Source organism: Rhopilema esculentum, chromosome 4, assembly GCF_057945365.1.
Source record: "Rhopilema esculentum isolate cy_ngs chromosome 4, ASM5794536v1, whole genome shotgun sequence".
Classification (NCBI taxonomy): Eukaryota; Metazoa; Cnidaria; class Scyphozoa; order Rhizostomeae; family Rhizostomatidae; genus Rhopilema; species Rhopilema esculentum.
The window spans coordinates 46,177-74,015 of NC_142818.1; the positions used below are offsets into that span (position 1 = coordinate 46,177).

General features: G+C 36.9%; 1 pseudogene across 1 annotated transcript; it reads left to right on the plus strand.

The window, feature by feature from the left end:
* The first annotated feature begins 248 nt into the window (after positions 1–248).
* On the plus strand, positions 249–27,731 carry LOC135690876 (SCO-spondin-like; annotated as a pseudogene). The gene is made up of 47 exons (XR_016145215.1): positions 249–294; positions 926–1,052; positions 1,348–1,592; positions 1,976–2,155; positions 2,522–2,698; positions 2,946–3,122; positions 3,545–3,721; positions 3,968–4,144; positions 4,299–4,475; positions 4,577–4,753; positions 5,383–5,559; positions 5,674–5,850; positions 5,998–6,174; positions 6,322–6,533; positions 7,060–7,276; positions 8,752–8,928; positions 9,043–9,219; positions 9,346–9,522; positions 9,774–9,950; positions 10,060–10,236; positions 10,363–10,539; positions 12,751–12,927; positions 13,162–13,338; positions 13,448–13,624; positions 13,751–13,927; positions 14,179–14,355; positions 14,465–14,641; positions 14,768–14,944; positions 17,156–17,332; positions 17,567–17,743; positions 17,853–18,029; positions 18,156–18,332; positions 18,584–18,760; positions 18,870–19,046; positions 19,173–19,349; positions 21,561–21,737; positions 21,972–22,148; positions 22,258–22,434; positions 22,561–22,737; positions 22,990–23,166; positions 23,276–23,452; positions 23,578–24,073; positions 24,267–24,443; positions 24,832–25,008; positions 25,896–26,003; positions 26,241–26,417; positions 26,851–27,731. The product of XR_016145215.1 is annotated as an SCO-spondin-like (transcript).
* Positions 27,732–27,839: the final 108 nt, after the last annotated feature.

Sequence of the window (27,839 nt, forward strand, 5' to 3'; positions counted from 1 at the left end):
AAAATTCAACCGAGATTTTTACATTACCATTTTTTTGATATTTCTCAAAGTACTTATTTTTTGCTGACGGAGAAGGTGGGTCGAGAAAATATTCTAGGTTGCACAGTACGTTTCAATGCTATCAAAGAAACCGTTTTGAAAAAATATTACTGCATTTATGCCTTATTTTGTAACTTTAAGTTTTTGGCAGTTGAAACTTGCGTTAAACCAACTGCATTTCAATATTATTATCCACTTAGGCTGGAAGTATGTCAAAGATTATAGCAATACTGCTAGCACTCGTTGCAGTTACTGGTAAGTTATTTTAATCTCCAGTTGAATTAAAAGGAAGAATACATTAATTTTATACTTCTCATTAAACAAATTTTTAGAAATCATGGTTGCTATCATAGTCCAAAAGTTTATCGCTACAACGAGTTTTGAACCCAAATTTTGGCCTAATATCATTCACTAATATCAATTTACTGGTCCTATTCACATTAAATGTTTTGTCACTTGGATGAAAATCGAGCTAGAAGATGCAGTCTTGGAAAAGATGCAAAAAATAGCAGATCGAAGGGATTTAGTATACACAAAAATTTATACTAAATCCCTTTCTAAAAAGCTCGTATAGTCTTTAAAGCACGCATTCATAAAAACATGAATGATTAGAAAATGAGTTTGATTTTCTAAAAATCTTCTGATTCAAGAGTGACTGCTAATCTACAACAATGAGTCCATCTCTGTATTTGCACCTTGTGAAACTTTGTGAAACTGAACTTCAATCAACGTGTCAATAAGCAAAGAGCACATGCATACAGTTGCAATAAAGAGTAAAAATTGATGAAGCCTAATTACGCCCGATGAAGCCCGAAAGCATAATTACGGATTTTTGTTTTCTATTTTTTGATAGATGCACTCAAAATAGACATCCTTTTGTTTACAGCTGCAAAAGATCTATGCATAGATAACTATCAAATGCTTGGATGCTATGAAGAAGAGTCACCAAGATATATTTTGTTTAACGACAAACATGATATCGATTGGCATGATATTGTTGGCTATATGAAAAGGTGAGTGCTTTTTGATGATGAAAAAATTTTTTTAAGTGTATAGCTTAAGCATGATGCTGTAACCTATAAAAATTCACAAACGGTCCAGATCTAGGTTCAAATGTACGGCCGAAAAAAATTTATGGAAGAAAGTAGGAAGTGGTGACATACTGAACCGAAGAACCAAAAAGAACAAAATATTGACTACTAAAACATTGCGGGGATGAGAAAGAAATGAATATTATCAATTATCCCACCAATCGCTCCTGCTTGTCAAAAATAAAGTGTTTGTAACCTCTCGTTTATCTTAATGAAGACTGGCATGCAAATGTGCACGGAAAGCGCACGAGAAAGGCTTCTCTGGATTTGCTCTTCATTACTGGGGTGAATGTTACGGTAAAACCGAGGAACAGCTACAAATTCTTAACGAGGTCGAACAACAAAATGACAAATGCATCGGAGATCAGAAATATTCGAGTTGCAACGTATCTTGCCATCAGCACTGTGTTGGAAAAGAATTTGCAGAGGCGGTTTACGCTTTCAAAGTCAGCGCAGAAGAAGGTTAGTGAATCATTTTGTGAATTTAAAGGACTCCATAGGCTTAAAGCTTTTCAGCTCACTTCTTCTGTCACCAAAAAAGAAACGTTTATAGGCTTCTATGATATCATGGCTGAAGATGCTATAAAAATTTACAGCTGCTGCAATATAATTAGCAGAAGCCTGTTTTTATCATATTACTTGGGTGCTAAAAGTAATTCTAATGGCACGAAAGCATATTTCTCTGCCAAGTTAGGGCAAGAGGCAAAAAGGACTCTTCGTAGTCTCGTTGTAGAAAAAAGTGATGGTTGCGGCACTTAATGCTTCACAGCATACTAATTTTCAACATTGATATATTATCTAAGATGAATTAAAGGTAGATTAGCGTCATAATTCATTCTCGACAGATATCGATGGTGGATTCAGTGAATGGCAAGAATGGACGCCTTGTGATAAATTCTGTGGGACAGGTTTGCAGCATAGAGAAAGAACATGTGACAACCCAAAACCGGCTGGGAAAGGAAAAGATTGTCGGTTGATTGGTGATTATACTCAATCGAGGGCATGTAAACTCAAGGACTGCCCAGGTATGTTGTTTGCAACAAGATAATTTGCAAAATACTTCTTTTGTTATGTAAATAAATTGTCATTATCAGATCTTTTAGGCTTTTTTGAAGCAATGATATTCTACAAATAAGTCAAAAAGTAACACAAACAGCACAAATATTTAACATTCAAGCTTTAGGATTGCTGGACCAGTACATGCTGGCCAAGGTTTGTCAGTTTCTAGAATATTCAAACTAAATAACATCTGATTATATCTTCCAGGAAAAATATCTTAACTACCGCTTCTTTACAATGGGCCAAAACAATTCTTCTTTAATTTCCGACACAAGGTAACATTTCAGCATATACCCACAAAGATGCTATACATCCTAACTGTTTCATTGTAGTTGATGGTGGCTACGGGGCATGGGAGCCTTACAGTGATTGTACCAAAACTTGTGGAGAAGGAGTTAAAACGAGACGAAGGCAATGCAACAACCCTGAGCCTGCTTACAACGGAAAAGACTGCTCATTAAAGGGTCCTGCAACTGAAAGTACTTCATGCAACACTCACAAATGCCCTGGTCAGTTTATTAACCACGATGAAACTATTATGAAAGAGATCTGGTTGCAAATAATGCAATATGTGATTTAACATTGGTGAATTAGTCATTCTCCTTGTAAACTAGTATATTAGTTGTATTTCACGTTATTATCAGTCAGCTACAATAAACTTTACGTGTGTTTGAGAATGGTTTATGTTCACTCAAAACCCATGTAGAAATTGCATTCTAGGCCTTACTTGATTCTCTTTGTCGTTTTTACCTGCAGTTGATGGAGGCTACGGAGCATGGGGATCATACACAGAATGCAGTGTCTCATGCGGAGGAGGATCAAAACGCCGGAACCGGCTCTGCAATGACCCGCCTCCAGCTTATGGCGGAAAAAATTGTACCCACTTAGGCCCTGCCACTGAAAGTGTCCATTGCAATTCACACGAATGTCCTGGTATGCATTTTCATTATATTCTAGCACATTTTAAATTTTTTTCAACTTTATGGTGAATTTACCTTTAATCTTTTTTACAAATAAAAATATCATACTTAAATTTTCAATGAATGCTGACATAATCAACATGTCATGCTTGCTATGCTTCAAAAACGCATAGCAAGGTGAAATCATATCATACTTTAGCCTAGTATATTTAATTCAACTGATCACTTAGTATCCTAGAGTTTGTGTAACATAATCCTATCCAAAATAATCGTTCCCGGCATTCCATTGGTCCATGCACCCATGGATCAAATACATGTTACTTTGTTTATTTCCAGTTGGAAAGGACGCAAATGAATATCTATGACTTTGCAACAAACAGAGGGTCGTGGGAAAACAAGAGGCGTTCTTTAAGAAATCCAGTTTCTATGTTTTAGTGAACGGAGGCTATGGAGAATGGGGAGAATACAGTGTTTGTAGCAAAAGCTGTGGAGGTGGAACAATGTCACGAAACAGACTTTGCAATAGCCCAGCACCTGCATTCGGGGGAAATGATTGCTCTGGTATAGGTCCAGCAAAAGAAACTACCCAATGTAACACTCACGAATGCCCAAGTAGGTCACACTATGTATATAAAGATAAGACAATCATTAATTTTTATCAAGATTTTTATGTGCTGAAAGATAATTTCTCTTCTTTCGCGCAACCAAATTGATGCATTTTTCTCCTACCATCGTTTTTGTTTAAAGAATTTCTGCAATTTATCAATATATTTTGCATCACATTTTCAGTCGTTTCCATAGCGTCGCTGTTTGGAATTTTTTTAAGATGAAATTGTTGTCTCTTACATTTTCACCTAGTTAACGGAGGATATGGTGAATGGGGAGGTTATACCAGTTGCACAGTTACCTGTGGAGGAGGAACAAAAAGCAGAAGCAGGCAGTGTGACAATCCGCAACCAGCTTTTGGTGGCAAGGACTGCACAGGCATAGGACCAGCTAAAGAGAGCATAAAATGCAACACGCAAGAATGCCCGAGTAAGAGGATGTTAACAAACGCAATTTTACTAAGTTTTAAAAAGCCATTTGACATCTCCTTGACAAAATTAGGCCTCAAACTTGTGACAATCTTAAATTTTTTAAAAGGTTAGCAAAACTCTTTGGTGACTTTCAGTTTGATTCTATTTTTAAGTTGATGGTGGATATGGAGACTGGGGAGAATATAGTAGCTGTAGTGTTTCTTGTGGAGGAGGATCGAAAGCGAGAAGAAGGAAATGTAACAACCCACTTCCAGCTTTTGGAGGCAAAGATTGCTCAAGTCTAGGCTCCGCAAGTGAAACTGCGCAGTGCAATACACAAGAATGCCCCGGTAGTGTATCTAAATATTTTTGATAAAGTCATCGTTTCTGAACCATTTTGACTTGAAAATTGTTTTTTTTGGAAAATTCTTTGAGAGGCTTTAATTTTTAGTGGATGGAGGTTATAGCAAATGGACAGAATTTGGTAGATGTAGTGTTCTATGTGGTGGAGGAACGAAAGCAAGAACAAGACAATGCAACTCACCTTCTCCAGCATTTGGCGGCAAAGATTGTTCAAAGCTAGGGCCCGACATTGAGACTACCCAATGCAATACACAAGAATGTCCAGGTGAAAACCTTAAACTGTAATGACTTGATTGTGATGTGATGTGATGACTTGACTGTGATGACACTCTCGAATAAACGCTTCTTTCACACGAGGTTTTCTGATAGAAGCTGGTCTAGACCTGTTCTACTTAAGATGTTTATCCACATACTTTCGTTTAAGAGTGGAAAAGACCACATTCTCGACAGGAAAGCAATCTTTTGACTTCAACTGATTTTTGTTCAGACAAACAACTCGTATTTATAAGAATTTGTTCCTAGATTTATAATAGCATGGCAAAATTCTTCATGGCAACTAACTAATCCTTCTTCCTATTCTTGCTCAGTCGAGGTACTCTTAAAAAACCTCGTTTCCTTTAACCCGGTAGAGCCGTAAAGATTGACTGTGCAACTTCTGCGACTTTGCTTTGCTATAGGCTACCAAGCAATGGTACAATTTTTCGATTAGGGCCTTCTTTCCTTTGATCTAGGACACTGATTGTATCAGTTCTTTCTCCCTTTCTTTGCTTCCAACCCTCTGGTACAGATTCTTTCCTTTTGTCCCAATCAAATTTTCCCAACCTTATTGAAATATAAATTACTGCTACTGACAGAAATGTGTCACATGATCTATATTATAAATTTTCAATTTAGTCAACGGTGGCTATGGCCCGTGGGGAAAATATGGGAGCTGCAGCGTCACATGTGGAGGGGGAGTCAAAACAAGGCGACGATTGTGTGATGACCCTAAACCAGCTTTTGGTGGAAACGATTGCTCAGCTTTAGGACCGGACACAGAGAGTGCTCAGTGTAATACTCACGAATGCCCTGGTAAGTGATGATCTCCAGAAATCAATTTGACTTTTGGATGTTTTTCTATGTTAGGCCTACACCTTACACAGATTATGATTTTAGGAACATCAAAGAATTTCTGTTTTCTCTCAGTTGACGGAGGCTATAGTCCTTGGGGAAAATACAGCGCCTGCAGTGTTTCATGCGGCGGAGGAATAAAAACTAGGAAAAGAACATGCAACCGTCCAAAGCCAGAGCATGGAGGAGATGACTGTTCAGATTTAGGCCCAAATACCGAAAATGCCCAATGTAACACACACGAATGTCCGAGTAAGCAATATTTATGATTTCGTTTACAATGTGAAAAGTAAGGCTGTTAATTTATTGTTGTCTTCAAAGGAAAGATCATAGATATTTTTTGATTTCCCATTGTTAATAAAGATGACATATCTAAAGTACGAAACAAACTCTCTTTAGTTGATGGAGGCTACGGGGAGTGGGGACAGTACAGTGATTGCAGCAAATCTTGTGGAGGAGGAACGAAAAATAGAGCGAGAAAGTGTGACAATCCTGTTCCAGCATTTGGTGGAAAAGAATGTGAAAGCCTTGGTCCTGCCACAGAAAGTACTCAATGTAACACACATGAATGTCCGAGTGAGCAATATTTATGATTTCGTTTACAATGTGAAAAGTAAGGCTGTTAATTTATTGTTGTCTTCAAAGGAAAGATCATAGAAATTTTTTGATTTCCCATTATTGATAAAAGGGACGTATCTAAAATACGAAACAAACTCTCTTTAGTTGATGGAGGCTATGGGGAATGGGGACAGTACAGTGATTGCAGCAAATCTTGTGGAGGAGGAACAAAAACTAGAGCGAGAAAATGTGACAATCCTGTGCCAGCATTTGGCGGAAAAGACTGCGAAAGCCTTGGTCCTGCCACAGAAAGTACTCAATGTAACACGCACGAATGTCCTGGTATGCAGAATTCTTATCAAATGATTTCGTATGGAGTATAACAATAAATTTGGAAAATAAAATTAACGCAGGCATAATGAAAGGTGGAGGTAGAACCTTGTAAAATATAGTCATTAAGCGCCTTTTTCATCCTACGCTGTTTTCCGATTAATGCAAGTATAGTGACCAAAGTTGCAAGAATTTTTTAAGCTAGGTAAGGAAGCCAGAAAAATTCTATTGAACTAGGTTAGCATCCTAGCAAAATTTGTATTAAGCAAGGTACGCATAGTTCTGTTCATTTTACTTACAATGAACATTCTTTTCATTTAAAGAATAAGAGCATAAGAGGTTAACTAGAAAATACTAATATAATATAAAGGGGGCCAGAATAACAGAATCTCTGTATTATTATCAAATTTATTATCTATTTGTGTATCAAACAAAATCTTTGTATTGAGCATTGTATGAATGTTAGACCGAATGTTGGCTGCCGATACTTTTTAGATATGCAATTCTTTACTGAAGGAAATGCCAAATGCAAATCTCTTTGGCTAAAATTTTCAATATCTTTTTAGCAAAACTTTCATTTGTGTTTTCAATTTTACTAACTTTGACGTTTTAGTTGACGGAGGATATGGGGATTGGTCCAAATACAGTGCCTGCAGTGTTTCTTGCGGAGGAGGTTTGAAGACAAGAAGTCGGTTATGCGACAACCCTGAACCTGCATTCGGTGGAAAGGACTGCTCGCAGCTGGGACCTGAAACAGAAAGTAGCCGTTGCAACACAAATGAATGTCCTGGTAAGATTTAATCATACAGCAATCTAAAAATCAACGTTCCATCATGTCTAATATCTCAAAAGTTGTTCTTCCTCTTTAAAGATATTCATAATATCCATGTTTATACCAAGTGCTTATGGTTGTGGTTACAAGCAAAGATTTATGTGGCTGGAGAACGGTACAGTGTTATCGAGATCTGGTATTGTTCCAAATATCCATACAAAATATTCCACTCACTGCTCTTACATAATGAAACCAATCCTGGAAACAGCAATTTAAAATAGTTAAGGAAAAACTGATAGGTGGGCTCAATTCTATCAGGAAACTCAGAGAAAACTACTACAATCACGATTGTTTCTTATATACCAAGCACTATGGGAAAGCCACTTGAGATATGGCAACTTGATGTTAGGTCATTTGCCAGAAAAGAAACTCTGCTGATTGCAGAAGATACAGGATAGGGCATTTTACCTCATTGAATCCGCTCCTATTAAAGTTCAGATACCATCCGTGTGGAAAGGTGAAAGTTCATCATGCAAAATATGTAGATAAAAAAACCGGTGGAATCTCGCCAGAAGCATACTTATAGTTTAGTTATGTCTTTATTTATTGCGATTAGTATTCCTTTTGTGTAAATAGTCGGTCTTAATTAGTTCAAATTAGAGTTATCTTTATTTTAACTAACTGTAAATAATGTTATAGTAACGATAATAAAAATCTGCACGACTAAACGTTGAGAAGGCTATCACATATGACCGAGCAATAAGGGTACACAAGATTCTTAAGGAAACGTGCCCGAAAATCTTAGGGGAAAGTTTATGGGGAAAATTCAGATCTGAAAATATGAAACTCGTAGAATAAACAATCTGCAAATACCCAATCCACGTTAGAAATCTCAAAAAAGTTTTTCATACGTCGGTGTAAAGGTCTGGAATGATATCCCAAACGACATAAGAAACATGGAATCTACTCACCTTTTCTAATAAAAAATGAAAACCTACATCTTGGGCCAAAAAAAGTAAAATCAATATAGAAATACGTTATCCCCAAACATGATCTCCTGGTAGACCAGTTTTTGTATTTGCTTTGTTTTGTTTTGTATGTAAATACTTTTATTTATAAAAATACAATTTTTTGTTACTGAAAGAGTATCATGATAATATGATAATATGCAATATGAAAACCATAGTTTCCATTTTGTTGAAAGAAAGCAAGTTACAGCGATTCTTTTAAAATCAGCGTGTGCATCATCATTCTGGATTCAAAAAGCAATACAAAATTCGATCCTTCCTTCCTTATGCATATAGAAAATAGCGATCTGATGTATAAAAATGGTCTTACATAATCAAGGATGATTGAATCAGTTCCATGGCATTTTGCATCCCTCTGGTATGGAATTCTTTCCAAAAACCCCATTTCAGAGCTCTATCTAAACCTGTCTCATTCATTCTGGCAAAATTGAGTCAAACGTTACATAGTCCGAATCTTCTCATTAGTACACGGTGGCTATGGCCCTTGGCAAGAATATGGCAGTTGCAGCGTCACATGTGGAGGGGGAGTCAAAACAAGGCGACGATTGTGTGATGACCCTAAACCAGCTTTTGGTGGAAACGATTGCTCAGCTTTAGGACCTGACACAGAGAGTGCTCAGTGTAATACTCACGAATGCCCTGGTAAGTGTTGATCTCCAGATATCAATTTGACTATTGGATGTTTTTCTATGTTAGGCCTCTACTTTACACACATTATGATTTTGGGAACATCAAAGAATTTCTGTTTTCTCTCAGTTGACGGAGGCTATAGTCCTTGGGGAAAATACAGCGCCTGCAGTGTTTCATGCGGCGGAGGAATAAAAACTAGAAAAAGAACATGCAACCGTCCAAAGCCAGAGCATGGAGGAGATGACTGTTCAGATTTAGGCCCAGCTACTGAAAGTGCCCAATGTAACACTCATGAATGTCCGAGTAAGCAATAATTATGATTTCGTTTACAATGTGAAAAGTAAGGCTGTTTATTCATGGTTGTATTTTGATAATTTTCAATTAATAACAATGTTAACATATTTAAGATACGAAACAAACTCTCTTTAGTTGACGGAGGCTACGGGGAGTGGGGACAGTACAGTGATTGCAGCAAATCTTGTGGAGGAGGAACAAAAACTAGAGCGAGAAAATGTGACAATCCTGTGCCAGCATTTGGTGGAAAAGAATGTGAAAGCCTTGGTCCTGCCACAGAAAGTACTCAATGTAACACGCACGAATGTCCTGGTAAGCCCTTTCTTCTGCAAATGAGAAACAGCTTTTTTGCGGGATTTAATCATGAAAGACGTTTTCTCTTTTAAAATATTTATATCAGGTTTGCAGCACTTATTCCGTTTTAAAAATGATTTTCACATTAATTCATATCTTTAAGTAGATACTGGTTGGTGTCTTTTAAGAAGTGTATGGCAGTTGATATGCGTGTTGAAATGTTTGTACTTGAGTAAACAAAACCTTCCTTTATAAAATTTGATGTTTAGTTGATGGTGGATACGGGCCTTGGGGAGAGTATGATAGCTGCAGTGCCTTGTGCGGAGGAGGAGAAAAAACGCGACGAAGACATTGCGATGACCCTAAGCCAGCATTTGGTGGAAGTGATTGCTCAGCTTTAGGACCAGACACGGAGAGTGCTCAGTGTAACACTCACGAATGCCCCGGTAAACGATATTTTCAAAGAATTCAATTTTTACCTTTTGTCATTGATCAGTAATTTACAACAACGATTAAGATTCTAAAAACATTCAAATTCAAAATACCTTTTTACAGTTGACGGAGGCTATAGTCCTTGGGAGAAATACAGCGCCTGCAGTGTTTCATGCGGCGGAGGAATAAAAACTAGAAAAAGAACATGCAACCGTCCAAAGCCAGAGCATGGAGGAGATGACTGTTCAGATTTAGGCCCAGCTACTGAAAGTGCCCAATGTAACACTCATGAATGTCCGAGTAAGCAATAATTATGATTTCGTTTACAATGTGAAAAGTAAGGCTGTTTATTCATTGTTGTCTTTTGTTAATTTTCAATTAATAACAATGTTAACATATTTAAGATACGAAACAAACTCTCTTTAGTTGACGGAAGCTACGGGGAGTGGGGACAGTACAGTGACTGCAGCAAATCTTGCGGAGGAGGAACGAAAAATAGAGCGAGAAAGTGTGACAATCCTGTTCCAGCATTTGGTGGGAAGGACTGTGAAAGCCTTGGTGCTGCCAAAGAAAGCGCTGAATGTAACATGCATGAGTGTCCGAGTAAGATATATTTTTGATTTTTGTCAATTGAACCAGCAGTGCTCTATTATTTTTTACCTTAAGAATTTGCCTGTATATTCAATAGCAGTCTACAAAAGAGTACTTGGTATAGCATTGAGAAGGAGGTTCATTTCAATGCCATTGTATATTCATTCTACAGGGAGGTGATATAGAACTTAACATAAATCGGTTATATAATGAACAAGCCATTATTCATAGAAGAGGGTTTAGATGCAAGTTCGTCTCCTTATCAGGTCAAGTAATTACTATAGTTCAAGGCCTGTAACTCTGTTATGTTGTGCTTGTTAAAACTGTTATTTTTCGTGACTTCAACTGTGCAGAAAATCGCAGAAAAAGCCAAACGAATAGAGTCCTTAGATAACGACACATCTAACGTAGATAAAAGGATAGCTGAAAGATGTATAATTTCTGGAAAATTTATAAAATCATTATTTTTTATATGTCTAGCAAATTTAAAACCAGTGTCAGGCGCCCTAATTATAGAGTTTGAATTAATCTAAAAAAATTGAAAGCTTTGTTTAAAGTTCAAGTTATTCTTTACGTGGAAAAAATATGGAAAACGAAATGGTTTGTTATGTTGAGAACAAGCCAATTATAATGTAGCCATCAATTTTTCAGAGAATTTGAAAATGGAACATTTTCAAAGAAAGGATAAAATATTGGCATGTTGTCTAGATAAATAAGCATTTCATTGCGAATGATTTTACAGAAAGCTTGTTGCGAAAAAGGAGAAAGACTGTGCATTCCGAACTGCATGAGCAACGCTGTCTGCAATTAGAACTACTTTTCCACAAATAGATTTACTGAATCAGTTTATGACCATACCAGAAGTCCCAACTTCTAAAACTTGGGTATTTCTTGTGAGAAAGCACGTGTCAAGAAAACTTTTTTAAGTAAATACTGGCTTGCTACCGAAGTTTGTAAAATCGGTAAAGGTTTATGAAAGAATGTAAAACCTGCGATAAAATTTGTCTCCATTTTATCTTACTCGTGGTGGTTGAAGCAGGAGAGGACCCGTTCGTGTCGTGGGCTAGCTTTCATGATTTCAAGTTCTATGGAGTGCTACAAGATACTCGGAATATTAATCAAGTACCGTGCCATTTGAAATGTCAGAAATCCGTAGTTCTATGAATGCCAAGCGATTTACAGGAAAAGAAGAACTTTTGAACAGTTAAATAAATTTACTTAAAAAGCACTATCGAATCAGATGGCTGTCAGAAAAAGTTTTTTTCATCTGATTTGCATTGCATTCCAGATTCAAAACATTCTTTAGAATTATAAATTTTTCATCCCAAATTTAAGCTAAACTTACATAAATAATTGCTGATAGCATATAACAATTTCGTAGTTTCGAACAACTAGGAAGGTTCTTGTGAGCTTTTACAAAAAAAATGTCTGCAACAACATTTGTTGAGCCAGGAGTCCCAACAGGAGGAATGAAAATTGCTTTCTTTTCAAGAAAGATGTAGGCTTTATTGACACTACGCAGAAGAAACTGAAGTTTTCTAGAGTGTGTTCTAAACACGTATGTTGACGTTCTCGAAAAGAGGTGATTGACAAGAGCCAAATAGCGCGTCATTCAATGCTCAGGGTCAGATCAGCAAAAAAACGTTGATGTTCACAAAGCAATTGTAAAATTGACTTGGCCTGTTGACCGTACTGTAGAATTGACTTGGCCATGGCACTGTAGCTATACAGCCAATAGCAGACTCTGATTAACCATCTACTTCAGCTTTTGCTATCATACAGCTCTTTTTTCCTAATAGGACACGCCTATGTTTACAATTGAACACCATTTAACACTACGAACACCATTTAAGTTTGCCTACCTTTTTAGTCTGACAGTACATAAAGATGAAACAGTTTGCAGAAACATTACACTTTTCTAAACATTTTCTTTTTGGATTCAAGATAAAAAAAGAAATTGATCCTGCCAAGGGTTGGGATTTTTCTTCCTGTTCCTCTATGAATTTCGTAGCTGATTTTAACTTCTAACTAGAAGGCCCTAAAACTTTCAAGAAATTAGTCAAAATTTTCCCAATTTTGATTAATAATAGGCTCATATGATACCTCACTTTAAGATTAAGTGAGTTTTGTAATAGTTCATCTATTTCTGTAAGTAGATTTTCTACTTGATGTCATCCATCCTGATAATCTATGAGTTGAATTTATGAAATTTACTCTCTTTAGTTGATGGAGGCTATGGGGAATGGGGACAGTACGGTGACTGCAGCAAATCTTGTGGAGGAGGAACAAAAACTAGAGCGAGAAAATGTGACAATCCTGTGCCAGCATTTGGTGGAAAAGAATGTGAAAGCCTTGGTCCTTCCACAGAAAGCACTCAATGTAACACACATGAATGTCCTGGTAAGCCTACTTTTCTGCAAATGAGCAACTGCCTCTTGCTGGATTTTATTATGAAATAACTAACATCTCTCTGGTCATTGCTATTTAGTTTGAAGCACAAATTCTTTTTCTAGAAATGATTTTTTCATTAAATTTTATTCGAAAGTAGATATTGGTTAGTGCCTTCGAGAGCTGTATCAAAGTGGAAACGCGTGAATAAATATTTTGACCGTCTTGATAAAATTTGATCTTTAGTTGATGGTGGATACGGGCCGTGGGGAGAGTATGATAGCTGCAGTGCCTTGTGCGGAGGAGGAGAAAAAACGCGACGAAGACATTGCGATGACCCTAAACCAGCATTTGGTGGAAGTGATTGCTCAGCTTTAGGACCAGACACGGAGAGTGCTCAGTGTAACACTCACGAATGCCCCGGTAAACGATATTTTCAAAGAATTCAATTTTTACCTTTTGTCATTGATCAATAATTTACAACAACGATTAAGATTCTAAAAACATTCAAATTCAAAACACCTTTTTACAGTTGACGGAGGCTATAGTCCTTGGGAAAAATACAGCGCCTGCAGTGTTTCATGCGGCGGAGGAATAAAAACTAGAAAAAGAACATGCAACCGTCCAAAGCCAGAGCATGGAGGAGATGACTGTTCAGATTTAGGCCCAGCTACTGAAAGTGCCCAATGTAACACTCATGAATGTCCGAGTAAGCAATAATTATGATTTCGTTTACAATGTGAAAAGTAAGGCTGTTTATTCATGGTTGTATTTTGATAATTTTCAATTAATAACAATGTTAACATATTTAAGATACGAAACAAACTCTCTTTAGTTGACGGAGGCTACGGGGAGTGGGGACAGTACAGTGATTGCAGCAAATCTTGTGGAGGAGGAACAAAAACTAGAGCGAGAAAATGTGACAATCCTGTGCCAGCATTTGGTGGAAAAGAATGTGAAAGCCTTGGTCCTGCCACAGAAAGTACTCAATGTAACACGCACGAATGTCCTGGTAAGCCCTTTCTTCTGCAAATGAGAAACAGCTTTTTTGCGGGATTTAATCATGAAAGACGTTTTCTCTTTTAAAATATTTATATCAGGTTTGCAGCACTTATTCCGTTTTAAAAATGATTTTCACATTAATTCATATCTTTAAGTAGATACTGGTTGGTGTCTTTTAAGAAGTGTATGGCAGTTGATATGCGTGTTGAAATGTTTGTACTTGAGTAAACAAAACCTTCCTTTATAAAATTTGATGTTTAGTTGATGGTGGATACGGGCCTTGGGGAGAGTATGATAGCTGCAGTGCCTTGTGCGGAGGAGGAGAAAAAACGCGACGAAGACATTGCGATGACCCTAAGCCAGCATTTGGTGGAAGTGATTGCTCAGCTTTAGGACCAGACACGGAGAGTGCTCAGTGTAACACTCACGAATGCCCCGGTAAACGATATTTTCAAAGAATTCAATTTTTACCTTTTGTCATTGATCAGTAATTTACAACAACGATTAAGATTCTAAAAACATTCAAATTCAAAATACCTTTTTACAGTTGACGGAGGCTATAGTCCTTGGGAGAAATACAGCGCCTGCAGTGTTTCATGCGGCGGAGGAATAAAAACTAGAAAAAGAACATGCAACCGTCCAAAGCCAGAGCATGGAGGAGATGACTGTTCAGATTTAGGCCCAGCTACTGAAAGTGCCCAATGTAACACTCATGAATGTCCGAGTAAGCAATAATTATGATTTCGTTTACAATGTGAAAAGTAAGGCTGTTTATTCATTGTTGTCTTTTGTTAATTTTCAATTAATAACAATGTTAACATATTTAAGATACGAAACAAACTCTCTTTAGTTGACGGAAGCTACGGGGAGTGGGGACAGTACAGTGACTGCAGCAAATCTTGCGGAGGAGGAACGAAAAATAGAGCGAGAAAGTGTGACAATCCTGTTCCAGCATTTGGTGGGAAGGACTGTGAAAGCCTTGGTGCTGCCAAAGAAAGCGCTGAATGTAACATGCATGAGTGTCCGAGTAAGATATATTTTTGATTTTTGTCAATTGAACCAGCAGTGCTCTATTATTTTTTACCTTAAGAATTTGCCTGTATATTCAATAGCAGTCTACAAAAGAGTACTTGGTATAGCATTGAGAAGGAGGTTCATTTCAATGCCATTGTATATTCATTCTACAGGGAGGTGATATAGAACTTAACATAAATCGGTTATATAATGAACAAGCCATTATTCATAGAAGAGGGTTTAGATGCAAGTTCGTCTCCTTATCAGGTCAAGTAATTACTATAGTTCAAGGCCTGTAACTCTGTTATGTTGTGCTTGTTAAAACTGTTATTTTTCGTGACTTCAACTGTGCAGAAAATCGCAGAAAAAGCCAAACGAATAGAGTCCTTAGATAACGACACATCTAACGTAGATAAAAGGATAGCTGAAAGATGTATAATTTCTGGAAAATTTATAAAATCATTATTTTTTATATGTCTAGCAAATTTAAAACCAGTGTCAGGCGCCCTAATTATAGAGTTTGAATTAATCTAAAAAAATTGAAAGCTTTGTTTAAAGTTCAAGTTATTCTTTACGTGGAAAAAATATGGAAAACGAAATGGTTTGTTATGTTGAGAACAAGCCAATTATAATGTAGCCATCAATTTTTCAGAGAATTTGAAAATGGAACATTTTCAAAGAAAGGATAAAATATTGGCATGTTGTCTAGATAAATAAGCATTTCATTGCGAATGATTTTACAGAAAGCTTGTTGCGAAAAAGGAGAAAGACTGTGCATTCCGAACTGCATGAGCAACGCTGTCTGCAATTAGAACTACTTTTCCACAAATAGATTTACTGAATCAGTTTATGACCATACCAGAAGTCCCAACTTCTAAAACTTGGGTATTTCTTGTGAGAAAGCACGTGTCAAGAAAACTTTTTTAAGTAAATACTGGCTTGCTACCGAAGTTTGTAAAATCGGTAAAGGTTTATGAAAGAATGTAAAACCTGCGATAAAATTTGTCTCCATTTTATCTTACTCGTGGTGGTTGAAGCAGGAGAGGACCCGTTCGTGTCGTGGGCTAGCTTTCATGATTTCAAGTTCTATGGAGTGCTACAAGATACTCGGAATATTAATCAAGTACCGTGCCATTTGAAATGTCAGAAATCCGTAGTTCTATGAATGCCAAGCGATTTACAGGAAAAGAAGAACTTTTGAACAGTTAAATAAATTTACTTAAAAAGCACTATCGAATCAGATGGCTGTCAGAAAAAGTTTTTTTCATCTGATTTGCATTGCATTCCAGATTCAAAACATTCTTTAGAATTATAAATTTTTCATCCCAAATTTAAGCTAAACTTACATAAATAATTGCTGATAGCATATAACAATTTCGTAGTTTCGAACAACTAGGAAGGTTCTTGTGAGCTTTTACAAAAAAAATGTCTGCAACAACATTTGTTGAGCCAGGAGTCCCAACAGGAGGAATGAAAATTGCTTTCTTTTCAAGAAAGATGTAGGCTTTATTGACACTACGCAGAAGAAACTGAAGTTTTCTAGAGTGTGTTCTAAACACGTATGTTGACGTTCTCGAAAAGAGGTGATTGACAAGAGCCAAATAGCGCGTCATTCAATGCTCAGGGTCAGATCAGCAAAAAAACGTTGATGTTCACAAAGCAATTGTAAAATTGACTTGGCCTGTTGACCGTACTGTAGAATTGACTTGGCCATGGCACTGTAGCTATACAGCCAATAGCAGACTCTGATTAACCATCTACTTCAGCTTTTGCTATCATACAGCTCTTTTTTCCTAATAGGACACGCCTATGTTTACAATTGAACACCATTTAACACTACGAACACCATTTAAGTTTGCCTACCTTTTTAGTCTGACAGTACATAAAGATGAAACAGTTTGCAGAAACATTACACTTTTCTAAACATTTTCTTTTTGGATTCAAGATAAAAAAAGAAATTGATCCTGCCAAGGGTTGGGATTTTTCTTCCTGTTCCTCTATGAATTTCGTAGCTGATTTTAACTTCTAACTAGAAGGCCCTAAAACTTTCAAGAAATTAGTCAAAATTTTCCCAATTTTGATTAATAATAGGCTCATATGATACCTCACTTTAAGATTAAGTGAGTTTTGTAATAGTTCATCTATTTCTGTAAGTAGATTTTCTACTTGATGTCATCCATCCTGATAATCTATGAGTTGAATTTATGAAATTTACTCTCTTTAGTTGATGGAGGCTATGGGGAATGGGGACAGTACGGTGACTGCAGCAAATCTTGTGGAGGAGGAACAAAAACTAGAGCGAGAAAATGTGACAATCCTGTGCCAGCATTTGGTGGAAAAGAATGTGAAAGCCTTGGTCCTTCCACAGAAAGCACTCAATGTAACACACATGAATGTCCTGGTAAGCCTACTTTTCTGCAAATGAGCAACTGCCTCTTGCTGGATTTTATTATGAAATAACTAACATCTCTCTGGTCATTGCTATTTAGTTTGAAGCACAAATTCTTTTTCTAGAAATGATTTTTTCATTAAATTTTATTCGAAAGTAGATATTGGTTAGTGCCTTCGAGAGCTGTATCAAAGTGGAAACGCGTGAATAAATATTTTGACCGTCTTGATAAAATTTGATCTTTAGTTGATGGTGGATACGGGCCGTGGGGAGAGTATGATAGCTGCAGTGCCTTGTGCGGAGGAGGAGAAAAAACGCGACGAAGACATTGCGATGACCCTAAACCAGCATTTGGTGGAAGTGATTGCTCAGCTTTAGGACCAGACACGGAGAGTGCTCAGTGTAACACTCACGAATGCCCCGGTAAACGATATTTTCAAAGAATTCAATTTTTACCTTTTGTCATTGATCAATAATTTACAACAACGATTAAGATTCTAAAAACATTCAAATTCAAAACACCTTTTTACAGTTGACGGAGGCTATAGTCCTTGGGAAAAATACAGCGCCTGCAGTGTTTCATGCGGCGGAGGAATAAAAACTAGAAAAAGAACATGCAACCGTCCAAAGCCAGAGCATGGAGGAGATGACTGTTCAGATTTAGGCCCAGCTACTGAAAGTGCCCAATGTAACACTCATGAATGTCCGAGTAAGCAATAATTATGATTTCGTTTACAATGTGAAAAGTAAGGCTGTTTATTCATGGTTGTATTTTGATAATTTTCAATTAATAACAATGTTAACATATTTAAGATACGAAACAAACTCTCTTTAGTTGACGGAGGCTACGGGGAGTGGGGACAGTACAGTGATTGCAGCAAATCTTGTGGAGGAGGAACAAAAACTAGAGCGAGAAAATGTGACAATCCTGTGCCAGCATTTGGTGGAAAAGAATGTGAAAGCCTTGGTCCTGCCACAGAAAGTACTCAATGTAACACGCACGAATGTCCTGGTAAGCCCTTTCTTCTGCAAATGAGAAACAGCTTTTTTGCGGGATTTAATCATGAAAGACGTTTTCTCTTTTAAAATATTTATATCAGGTTTGCAGCACTTATTCCGTTTTAAAAATGATTTTCACATTAATTCATATCTTTAAGTAGATACTGGTTGGTGTCTTTTAAGAAGTGTATGGCAGTTGATATGCGTGTTGAAATGTTTGTACTTGAGTAAACAAAACCTTCCTTTATAAAATTTGATGTTTAGTTGATGGTGGATACGGGCCTTGGGGAGAGTATGATAGCTGCAGTGCCTTGTGCGGAGGAGGAGAAAAAACGCGACGAAGACATTGCGATGACCCTAAGCCAGCATTTGGTGGAAGTGATTGCTCAGCTTTAGGACCAGACACGGAGAGTGCTCAGTGTAACACTCACGAATGCCCCGGTAAACGATATTTTCAAAGAATTCAATTTTTACCTTTTGTCATTGATCAGTAATTTACAACAACGATTAAGATTCTAAAAACATTCAAATTCAAAATACCTTTTTACAGTTGACGGAGGCTATAGTCCTTGGGAGAAATACAGCGCCTGCAGTGTTTCATGCGGCGGAGGAATAAAAACTAGAAAAAGAACATGCAACCGTCCAAAGCCAGAGCATGGAGGAGATGACTGTTCAGATTTAGGCCCAGCTACTGAAAGTGCCCAATGTAACACTCATGAATGTCCGAGTAAGCAATAATTATGATTTCGTTTACAATGTGAAAAGTAAGGCTGTTTATTCATTGTTGTCTTTTGTTAATTTTCAATTAATAACAATGTTAACATATTTAAGATACGAAACAAACTCTCTTTAGTTGACGGAAGCTACGGGGAGTGGGGACAGTACAGTGACTGCAGCAAATCTTGCGGAGGAGGAACGAAAAATAGAGCGAGAAAGTGTGACAATCCTGTTCCAGCATTTGGTGGGAAGGACTGTGAAAGCCTTGGTGCTGCCAAAGAAAGCGCTGAATGTAACATGCATGAGTGTCCGAGTAAGATATATTTTTGATTTTTGTCAATTGAACCAGCAGTGCTCTATTATTTTTTACCTTAAGAATTTGCCTGTATATTCAATAGCAGTCTACAAAAGAGTACTTGGTATAGCATTGAGAAGGAGGTTCATTTCAATGCCATTGTATATTCATTCTACAGGGAGGTGATATAGAACTTAACATAAATCGGTTATATAATGAACAAGCCATTATTCATAGAAGAGGGTTTAGATGCAAGTTCGTCTCCTTATCAGGTCAAGTAATTACTATAGTTCAAGGCCTGTAACTCTGTTATGTTGTGCTTGTTAAAACTGTTATTTTTCGTGACTTCAACTGTGCAGAAAATCGCAGAAAAAGCCAAACGAATAGAGTCCTTAGATAACGACACATCTAACGTAGATAAAAGGATAGCTGAAAGATGTATAATTTCTGGAAAATTTATAAAATCATTATTTTTTATATGTCTAGCAAATTTAAAACCAGTGTCAGGCGCCCTAATTATAGAGTTTGAATTAATCTAAAAAAATTGAAAGCTTTGTTTAAAGTTCAAGTTATTCTTTACGTGGAAAAAATATGGAAAACGAAATGGTTTGTTATGTTGAGAACAAGCCAATTATAATGTAGCCATCAATTTTTCAGAGAATTTGAAAATGGAACATTTTCAAAGAAAGGATAAAATATTGGCATGTTGTCTAGATAAATAAGCATTTCATTGCGAATGATTTTACAGAAAGCTTGTTGCGAAAAAGGAGAAAGACTGTGCATTCCGAACTGCATGAGCAACGCTGTCTGCAATTAGAACTACTTTTCCACAAATAGATTTACTGAATCAGTTTATGACCATACCAGAAGTCCCAACTTCTAAAACTTGGGTATTTCTTGTGAGAAAGCACGTGTCAAGAAAACTTTTTTAAGTAAATACTGGCTTGCTACCGAAGTTTGTAAAATCGGTAAAGGTTTATGAAAGAATGTAAAACCTGCGATAAAATTTGTCTCCATTTTATCTTACTCGTGGTGGTTGAAGCAGGAGAGGACCCGTTCGTGTCGTGGGCTAGCTTTCATGATTTCAAGTTCTATGGAGTGCTACAAGATACTCGGAATATTAATCAAGTACCGTGCCATTTGAAATGTCAGAAATCCGTAGTTCTATGAATGCCAAGCGATTTACAGGAAAAGAAGAACTTTTGAACAGTTAAATAAATTTACTTAAAAAGCACTATCGAATCAGATGGCTGTCAGAAAAAGTTTTTTTCATCTGATTTGCATTGCATTCCAGATTCAAAACATTCTTTAGAATTATAAATTTTTCATCCCAAATTTAAGCTAAACTTACATAAATAATTGCTGATAGCATATAACAATTTCGTAGTTTCGAACAACTAGGAAGGTTCTTGTGAGCTTTTACAAAAAAAATGTCTGCAACAACATTTGTTGAGCCAGGAGTCCCAACAGGAGGAATGAAAATTGCTTTCTTTTCAAGAAAGATGTAGGCTTTATTGACACTACGCAGAAGAAACTGAAGTTTTCTAGAGTGTGTTCTAAACACGTATGTTGACGTTCTCGAAAAGAGGTGATTGACAAGAGCCAAATAGCGCGTCATTCAATGCTCAGGGTCAGATCAGCAAAAAAACGTTGATGTTCACAAAGCAATTGTAAAATTGACTTGGCCTGTTGACCGTACTGTAGAATTGACTTGGCCATGGCACTGTAGCTATACAGCCAATAGCAGACTCTGATTAACCATCTACTTCAGCTTTTGCTATCATACAGCTCTTTTTTCCTAATAGGACACGCCTATGTTTACAATTGAACACCATTTAACACTACGAACACCATTTAAGTTTGCCTACCTTTTTAGTCTGACAGTACATAAAGATGAAACAGTTTGCAGAAACATTACACTTTTCTAAACATTTTCTTTTTGGATTCAAGATAAAAAAAGAAATTGATCCTGCCAAGGGTTGGGATTTTTCTTCCTGTTCCTCTATGAATTTCGTAGCTGATTTTAACTTCTAACTAGAAGGCCCTAAAACTTTCAAGAAATTAGTCAAAATTTTCCCAATTTTGATTAATAATAGGCTCATATGATACCTCACTTTAAGATTAAGTGAGTTTTGTAATAGTTCATCTATTTCTGTAAGTAGATTTTCTACTTGATGTCATCCATCCTGATAATCTATGAGTTGAATTTATGAAATTTACTCTCTTTAGTTGATGGAGGCTATGGGGAATGGGGACAGTACGGTGACTGCAGCAAATCTTGTGGAGGAGGAACAAAAACTAGAGCGAGAAAATGTGACAATCCTGTGCCAGCATTTGGTGGAAAAGAATGTGAAAGCCTTGGTCCTTCCACAGAAAGCACTCAATGTAACACACATGAATGTCCTGGTAAGCCTACTTTTCTGCAAATGAGCAACTGCCTCTTGCTGGATTTTATTATGAAATAACTAACATCTCTCTGGTCATTGCTATTTAGTTTGAAGCACAAATTCTTTTTCTAGAAATGATTTTTTCATTAAATTTTATTCGAAAGTAGATATTGGTTAGTGCCTTCGAGAGCTGTATCAAAGTGGAAACGCGTGAATAAATATTTTGACCGTCTTGATAAAATTTGATCTTTAGTTGATGGTGGATACGGGCCGTGGGGAGAGTATGATAGCTGCAGTGCCTTGTGCGGAGGAGGAGAAAAAACGCGACGAAGACATTGCGATGACCCTAAACCAGCATTTGGTGGAAGTGATTGCTCAGCTTTAGGACCAGACACGGAGAGTGCTCAGTGTAACACTCACGAATGCCCCGGTAAACGATATTTTCAAAGAATTCAATTTTTACCTTTTGTCATTGATCAATAATTTACAACAACGATTAAGATTCTAAAAACATTCAAATTCAAAACACCTTTTTACAGTTGACGGAGGCTATAGTCCTTGGGAAAAATACAGCGCCTGCAGTGTTTCATGCGGCGGAGGAATAAAAACTAGAAAAAGAACATGCAACCGTCCAAAGCCAGAGCATGGAGGAGATGACTGTTCAGATTTAGGCCCAGCTACTGAAAGTGCCCAATGTAACACTCATGAATGTCCGAGTAAGCAATATTTATGATTTCGTTTACAATGTGAAAAGTAAGGCTATTTATTCATGGTTGTATTTTGATAATTTTCAATTAATAACAATGTTAACATATTCAAGATACGAAACAAACTCTCTTTAGTTGACGGAGGCTACGGGGAGTGGGGACAGTACAGTGATTGCAGCAAATCTTGTGGAGGAGGAACAAAAACTAGAGCGAGAAAATGTGACAATCCTGTGCCAGCATTTGGTGGAAAAGAATGTGAAAGCCTTGGTCCTGGCACAGAAAGTACTCAATGTAACACGCACGAATGTCCTGGTAAGCCCTTTTTATCTGCAAATGACAAACAGCTTTTTTGCGGGATTTAAACATGAAAGATGTTTCCTCTTTTAGAATATTCATATCAGGTTTGCAGCACTTATTTCGTTTTAAAAATGATTTTCACATTAATTCATATCTTTAAGTAGATACTGGTTGGTGTCTTTTAAGAAGTGTATGGCAGTTGATATGCGCGTTGAAATGTTTGTACTTGAGTAAACAAAACCTTCCTTTATAAAATTTGATGTTTAGTTGATGGTGGATACGGGCCTTGGGGAGAGTATGATAGCTGCAGTGCCTTGTGCGGAGGAGGAGAAAAAACGCGACGAAGACATTGCGATGACCCTAAACCAGCATTTGGTGGAAGTGATTGCTCAGCTTTAGGACCAGACACGGAGAGTGCTCAGTGTAACACTCACGAATGCCCCGGTAAACGATATTTTCAAAGAATTCAATTTTTACCTTTTGTCATTGATCAATAATTTACAACAACGATTAAGATTCTAAAAACATTCAAATTCAAAATACCTTTTTACAGTTGACGGAGGCTATAGTCCTTGGGAAAAATACAACGCCTGCAGTGTTTCATGCGGCGGAGGAATAAAAACTAGAAAAAGAACATGCAACCGTCCAAAGCCAGAGCATGGAGGAGATGACTGTTCAGATTTAGGCCCAGCTACTGAAAGTGCCCAATGTAACACTCATGAATGTCCGAGTAAGCAATATTTATGATTTCGTTTACAATGTGAAAAGTAAGGCTGTTTATTCATTATTGTCTTTGATAATTTTCCATTAATAACAATGTTAACATACTTAAGATACGAAACAAACTCTCTTTAGTTGACGGAGGCTACGGGGAGTGGGGACAGTACAGTGATTGCAGCAAATCTTGCGGAGGAGGAACGAAAAATAGAGCGAGAAAGTGTGACAATCCTGTTCCAGCATTTGGTGGGAAGGACTGTGAAAGCCTTGGTGCTGCCAAAGATAGCGCTCAATGTAACATGCATGAATGTCCTGGTAAAAAACGTTTCTCAATCATATGAATAGAAAAGCATAGCTCTGCGATTCTTGTTACGTTCTCGAGTATTTTCGTACTTTTTTCCAATTTCTTTGCTATTATTTTGCAACAGATTGAAAATACAAAAAGTACTCTTTCTAGTTGATGGAGGCTATAGTGAATGGGGACAGTACAGTGAATGCAGCAAATCCTGTGGAGGAGGAATTAAAACTAGAGCAAGAAACTGTGACAATCCAGCTCCAGCATTTGGTGGAAAAGACTGTGACAGCCTTGGTCCAGCCACAGAAAGTACTCAATGTAACACACATGAATGTCAAGGTATGTATGGATAAACTTATTCTTAAGCTCTGAAAATTGAAAATTACTCTTGTGTTTCATTAATTTTGACGTGTTGTCGCCAAAATTTGTTATAGCTATTGCAGTTCGCTCCAAATGGCTTGACCTTAAATTTATGTTAGAAGTTTTGTTGGCTTTTGAAATCGTCTATGCTGCTGATATCTCTTTGCAATAGTTGACGGTGGCTACGGGCCGTGGACAGAATTTTCAACTTGCAGCAAATCATGTGGAGGAGGCACGCAGACAAGAACAAGAGCCTGTGACAGTCCTGTTTCAGCTTTTGGAGGCAAAGATTGTTCAGGTTTGGGCAAGGATACAGAGACTTCTAGTTGCAATTCACAAGAATGCTCTGGTAAGATCGGTTATGTATGCTTCGAGCACATAATGCTATGTATGTTCCGAATGCTCTGGTATGATTGGTTATGTATGCATAATATACAAGAAAGATAAACACAAAAACAAATGCTAACACAGAATTTTCTAATTTGAACATGAATATACTCCATTGACGATCTCTGCACTTTCATTTTTCAAAAGTGGCTCTATTTTTTCCTAAAAAAAGCAATGATGTTTTGTTTTGTAGATTCAAAATACGTATTTGGAAAACAAGAACAAATTAGATATTTTTTCTTTAAGTTTCAGGGAACTTGGCATTTTTGATTCAAATAGTTTTAATGCTTCATTTTTGCATTTTTCAATTAGTTTGTAGATGTTTGTTTAATTTTTTATATTATATGCAGTTGATGGAGGTTATGGAAAGTGGGAAGAATACAGTTCTTGCAGTAAATCATGCGGAGGAGGAATCAAAACAAAGCAACGTCTGTGCAACAATCCCACTCCTGCTAATGGCGGTAAAGACTGTAGCCATCTAGGCCCATCAACTGACACCATTACATGTAACACTCATGAATGCCGAAGTAAGTTACCAGTCCGGGTCCACTTACTTAAGATTCCTAGAGCCGTGCCTAAACAAGAAATTGACACGAATTGACAATCTGGCCATTTCTGAAAACGAACTCCATTATAGAATTCAGGCGTTGAGAAAATGTTTTACAAAGGATGAGAGAAATTACTGCTCTCAAGTAAACTCTTTAATCCAATAGTTACATGTCAAGCCATGAATTCTGGAAATCTATCGTTATAGAAATGGTTTTGCTATCAAGAACCGTAGAAATAGCATTTGAGCAAAGCTTTTATTAATCAAGAGCATGAGCGTGATTATCAAGCTTAGACCAAGGATTCCAAAAACCAAGAATAAGCAGAGTTCAAGTCGCTCTATATACGCTCTATATCCGACCAAATATACATTTATTACATTGTTTATTCTTTACTGAGGTTTCAAGTTGCTCAAGTTGACACTTTATATCTATTTTAATCAATTGCTTTTGTTGTCTAAGGTAGCAATGTTTTGAGCAAAACACATCTCATACAATTTACAGAACTGCTTATCTATTATCAATAAATGATTGACACCTTTATTTTTCAGTCTACCCTTATTTTACTGTTTATATTGAATTGTTTAAACAATAAGAACATTTTTCATCAAAGGCTTGCAAAGTTAATAGATAAATTTTTTATGCACTAAGTCGTAAATGTTTAGTCGCAGTTCAAAGAATGTTTTTCTAAGATACGAAGGTTGACTAAGGCATTTTATACGCTTAAAAGCTATTATCAATGATTAAAAATATTTGACGTTGGCCAACGTAATAATGATGCCAACGTGATAACGAAACTCGTCCATAAATTCAAACAAGATAATCTTTTAATTTTTACAATTCAATTACAATGTTTTCTTTCTTGTTAGCTTGCAGTGATTTCAGGTTATGCAGCTACTTCAAACGATTCTGCAACAACAGACTAAGCCATCGGTTCTTAAGATACAAATGTCCCATTACTTGCGGCTATTGTAAAGGTAAGTCTCTAGGTTCATCCAAACATTTCTTTCAAATTCCAAAAAGGTTTATCAAAATATCACTTCTAGCTTATGCTCCCTTGTTATAAAATATCTGTAAACATAAGCATTTTCGCTTCAAATGTTTCGCGAGTTTCCTTCTTTTGAATCAAGAAAATTAACCAAAACTAGTATTTTAATAAGCTGTCTTTGCATTGATACCTTATTTTCACAGATAATTATGGTGTTTTTTTTCAGTTAATGGCGACTACGGACCTTGGACAACATTTACAACCTGTAGCAAGTCGTGTGGTGGAGGCACAAAAGCCAGAACACGGCTCTGTAATAACCCTCCTCCTATGTATGGTGGAGAGAATTGCGAAAAGCATGGACCTGAAAAGCAGACTGCTCCATGTAATTTACATGAATGTCCAGGTAGAGACGATTTTTCTAAGAAAGCAAATTTGAGCAAGAAACATCCCATCTTTTTCAATAAAGCTTGAGTAAAAATGGCATTCTGTAGGATGGTATTGTGTTTAAAATAATTGGGCTCGAATGCAAAGATATTCTTTTTTTCAGAAAAAAAGTTACTGGCATTATTCCAAACACATTCTCATGTGTCAAATTTAAAACAAATCGTCATTAAAGGAACAAATAGTTTTGCTGTAATAATAGATAAGATTTTGAAACTTTTTGCAGCTGTAAAAAGGAAGCGTTTATGATGACGTTTTCGCATGTAAGAGCTTCTGAACTTTTACAAATTCACGACAAGTACGAAAAAATGCAACTAAACTGTCAATACTTAATTTCAAGTGATACCTTTTGGCTTTGCTCAGTTAGCTTAATATTTGATTATTACTTCAACTAGTGGATGGCGGCTACGGACCCTGGGAACCGTACAGCGCATGCACAAGGTCCTGTGGAGGAGGAACAAAGTCAAGGAACCGCACATGTAACAAGCCTCCACCATCCATAGGCGGAAAAGACTGCTCAAGGCTGGGACCAGCCATGGAAATTGTCAGCTGTAATACACAGGACTGTCAGGGTGATCGTTACACTGTTAGCACAAATATATGTAAATCGAAGTATACTGTTTTCCAGACACATAACAGGGGAGATTTCGCATATCTAGATCGACATCGACTTACTTGCGAAGAAAAGGGGGTGTTGTCAATGTTTCACTTACAACGAATGATGGAAGAAATGCGTTTCCAGTACAAATGCTGTGAAGTAATGAAATCTTCCTGTAGCCTAAAGTTCAAAACAACTTCTTTCGAAAAAGCCAGTCAGGGGAAACTGTACGACTTTACTAAGCATTCAGTTGATTGCGGATTAAACGGATTTATCAAAGATTTGAAACTAGAGACAAATAGCGGACTAGATCAAGTACGATATCGTTATCAGTGCTGCAATGTCAAGGACAAGTCAGTTAACGGCTCATGCTATACGGATAATACATCTTATACTGACAGAGGTAATGGAAAGGTGTTTTATTTTGATCGTCAGTCTGTAATTTGTAAACCCGAGTACGGACTTTCATTTTTTCATTTAGAAAAGAACAAGGACAATACCAAAATACGATACCAATATCGCTGTTGCACATTGAACAATTGAAACTCTTTCTTGTAATTCATGTATTGTATCAAAATGTAGTTACGCTTGTACTAAAGACTAAATCTTCTTTATCTGTAATTTAGTTTGTTTTGTAATCTACGTTTTTTTTGCTTAATAAGAAGAGCAATACCGAAAATTTTAGCGTTTTACCTCAGCAGCGTTTGACATACTGGCATAAGCATGAATTGAGCAAACTGTAGAAGGGCAGTTGCTCTAAATACCTTGGAAGAGACACTTGTAATT